The sequence below is a fragment of the Oryx dammah genome, unplaced genomic scaffold (genome assembly GCF_014754425.2).
Source record: "Oryx dammah isolate SB20612 unplaced genomic scaffold, SCBI_Odam_1.1 HiC_scaffold_18, whole genome shotgun sequence".
NCBI classification, from domain to species: domain Eukaryota; kingdom Metazoa; phylum Chordata; class Mammalia; order Artiodactyla; family Bovidae; genus Oryx; species Oryx dammah.
This window is the reverse complement of record NW_024070202.1, coordinates 48,517,353-48,521,177: the sequence shown is the minus strand read 5'-3', so window position 1 is coordinate 48,521,177 and position 3,825 is coordinate 48,517,353. Positions and strand designations below refer to the sequence as shown.

Below are 3,825 nucleotides of genomic sequence, written 5' to 3'. Positions count from 1 at the left end.
CCATAGCCTTGACTAGACGGACCTTAGTCGGCAAAGAAATATCTCTGCTTTTCAATATTCTATCTAGGTTGGTCATAACTTTCCTTCCAAGGAGTAAGCATCTTTTAATTTCATGGCTGCAATTACCATCTGCAGTGATTTTGGAGCCCCCAAAACAAAGTCTGACACTGTTTCCCCATCTATTTCCCATGAAGTGATGGGACCAGATGCCATGATCTTCGTCTTCTGAATGTTGAGCTTTAAGCCAACTTTTTCACTCTCCTCTTTCACTTTCATCAAGAGACTTTTTAGTTCCTCTTCACTGTCTGCCTTAAGAGTGGTGTCATCTGCATATTGGAGGTTATTGATATTTCTCCCGGCAATCTTGATTCCAGCTTGTGCTTCTTCCAGCCCAGCGTTTCTCATGATGTACTCTGCATATAAGTTAAATAAGCAGGGTGACAATATCCAGCCTTGACGTACTCCTTTTCCTATTTGGAACCAGTCTGTTGTTCCATGTCCAGTTCTAACTGTTGTTTCCTGACCTGCATATAGGTTTCTCAAGAGGCAGGTCAGGTGGTCTGGTATTCCCACCTCTTTCAGAATCTTCCACAGTTTATTGTGATCCACACAGTCAAAGGCTTTGGCATAGTCAATAAACCAGAAATAGATATTTTTCTGGAACTCTTTTGCTTTTTCAATGATCCAGCGGATGTTGGCAATTTGATCCTCTGGTTCCTCTGCCCTTTCTAAAACCAGCTTGAACATCTGGAAGTTCACGGTTCATATATTGCTGAATTCTCTATTACTATAATTAAATTAACTATTATTATTTCCAGAAGTTCTTTCTGGGAGTCTTCAGTAGGAAGCATCTCTTGATGTTTCTAGCAGCCCTGCCTGCCCTTGTTCTGGTAAGAACACTTATCTTTACTCTGGATAACTGCCATCCTAAGTGATTCTATTAATCCTGGTCCCACCTAGATTCCCAAGCACTGTGTGAACATTTAACTCAGGCCTGGCCAGTCATACAATATTTCATCCCTCTAGAAGCAGTGACTGATTCAAAGTGTGGGCCTGGGACCCAAGAAGGGCCAATCAGAGTTCTTCTTTGGTCATGAAAAGGAGATTCTGGAATATAGTAGTCTGTGTTTATGCCAGGGCTGCCAAGCTGAGACAATGGAAGCTTTGCAATATAGGCAGCCATCTTCCCTGTCTGCACAGAGGAAGCCCATCTGAGATGGGAAGCAGTAAGGCCAACACCCAAAAGGAAAAAGAGCCAAGAGATAGTGTGGTGGGCTAGGGAGGATAGAGCGAGATATAGGCCTATAACTTTGCGTTTTGGGGGCTGGCAACCCTCTGTCAGCTCCTATCCTGACCTTTCCAGGTCTGGGAGCCCACAAAGCATCTTTTTGCTTAAGGTGGTTTGAGCTCAGCTGTTGTCACTATAACTAAAAGACTCATGGCCAGAATGCCCTTTACATTCTATTTGTCCTTCTCCTTTCTCTTCCCTCCCTTCCATTTCTTTCTTCTCAGATCCTTGAGTGACAAGGCCCTTGTCCTGAACTGGGACTGTCAGACTCCTACTCTGCAAGACCCATCTCTTTTCTTTTCTTGGTTCTGGAGTTTTCCACCTCTGGCTAATTTTCCTGATTTTCTTTGCTGGGATCACTAGCTGTGAACCAAAACTTTCATTTCTTGTTAAATCTCTCCTCCACCCCCCCCTTTTTTTTTCACCTCAGACAACTTCTCTGTCTTCCTGTGAGCAGGTGTATCAAGTTTATTTTTTCTTCTTTGCTTTTCTTCTGCATCTTTGCAGCTGGTACCTTTATGCCCTTCTTCTCTTCTGACATTAATCTTTGGATATCTGCATAAATGTATTTCTTTTTACTATAGAGGACACTGCTGTTTTATGTTTCATACCTGAAACACTTCCTGACTATGCATTCCTCATCTCTGGCTGTTCCCTATAACAAGTCAAATTATTGGTCCCTAAATGAAAACCACCAGCAAGTACCTAATTTCCCTCTCCTCACACCATCAGTTCTGTTTCTCACGTATTCCTTTAGTCAAGCCTCAAACCAATACCTTTATCTAGGGCTGTTAAACTCTCAGAGGTATTTAAAGGCAAGTTTAGCTCTTACTTAGATTGTGATTCCAATTGATAAATGTAGAAGGAATGAAGAATACAGAAAGTCAACATTAGGCCAGTATCTAGTAGGAAGTGTTATAGGTAAGAACCACTGATGTATACTAAATTCAATGAGCAAAGTATAAGGAGAAACAGGGTATTTGCATAGTCTCAAGGAATCTCCCCACAGGATATATATTGGTTATATAGGAGAAAATTATAACTTCACACTAGAGAAACCCAGAAGACACCACCTTAACCAGATGATCAAGATGAACATCACCATTAGTAAGACACATCAACATCATATGATGCACTGAGAAGGGAACAATAGTTTTTCTGAGATGTTCTTGCCAAAAGTGTACAACCTCAGTTGAATCATGAAATATTAGGCAAACCCAAACTGAGTCACATTCTGTAAAATAACTGGCCAGTCCTCTTCAGTAGTGTCAAGGTCATGATAAGGAAATACTGAGGAAGTCATGCAGATCAGAGGACACGAAGGAGCCAGGAAAACTGTGAGTACATTTGACCCCAGATTAGATCATGGATGAAAAAAAGGATAGGAGAGGACAAGTGGGAAAATTTGACCAACATCTACAAATTAGGTAACGCTGTTATAAATGTTAATTTTCTAACATGTCTTCCCCTTTGTAGACAGTTCAGAGGAGCTTTCCATCAGTTCTTCAGAAGGTCTGGGCAGGAGAAAGCACCAGCTGTCCTTAGCAATTGTCAGCTCAGTTTCATATCCTTGTGTTGATTCTCTTTCCCTCCCTGTTCCCCTTCCCTGTCCTGCCCTATTGCTCCCCAAATCATATTCCTAAATAAGCAACTTACAAGTCCCAGGAAAGATGGTGGCTGCAAGACCTGAATGTTTGGATGTGTTATGGATGTGAGGGAGAAGCTGATCTTGGGGATTCTTTCATCTTACATTTCACCCTAATCACATATCCACACCAATGGTTCTCTTGAAATTTCTCGAAAATGGGAGAATAATAAAACTGTGTATCCTTCACAACTACCTGGAGAACTTTCTCAGATACCAGCTGAAATCTACCATTGTTGAAGACAAAGTACAGCAAAGATGTGTGGTATTTGGCAAAATTGATATGAGGAATGTCCTTTGACCAGGCTTTGGCTCAACTGGAATTCAGTGACCAAAAAACAGGGGCCCGAATAACGAAAGAGGTTCTCTTAAAAGCCCAAGATATAGCAGTGGGAGATCACAATTCAGATCCAACTTATATATGGCTGAGTCCACTTCAGGGCAAGGCCAGTACTTGATACACATCGATATCACCATGGGGGTGGCTTTGGGATCATGGGATTATTTTGTGAAGTTGGTGGATGGCCCCTCACCTCCACATGAGGCACCAAAGACAGTGTAACCCACACCAAAGAAGATATTCAGGAGTTTCAAAACTCAACCATCACATTCACACTATCATGGGGGAATTCAGAATCCACAGTATATACTTTACTATTGGTTTTCTAAAAACAAACAAAAATTAGTTTTTATGAAACAAAACGACTTACCAGTTCCAAAGTCTTCATTTTTCAGAGAACTAAGGCCAAGATACCTTCCAAGAAAACAATAAAAGGACACAACATTGAGACCATCATGGAAGCTCCAGAATGTCTGATAACATTTTCTTCTGCTCTTTGTGCTCTCTGTCCCTCTTGCTCTTCTTTTTTATGGAAGGCTAAAATGGCCCGTC

At 41.4% G+C, this 3,825-nt stretch overlaps 1 pseudogene; it reads left to right on the top strand.

Annotated features, from left to right (window-relative positions):
• Window positions 1-3,056: 3,056 nt before the first annotated feature.
• Window positions 3,057-3,602, top strand: LOC120877513 (annotated as a pseudogene).
• The last annotated feature ends 223 nt before the right edge of the window (window positions 3,603-3,825 follow it).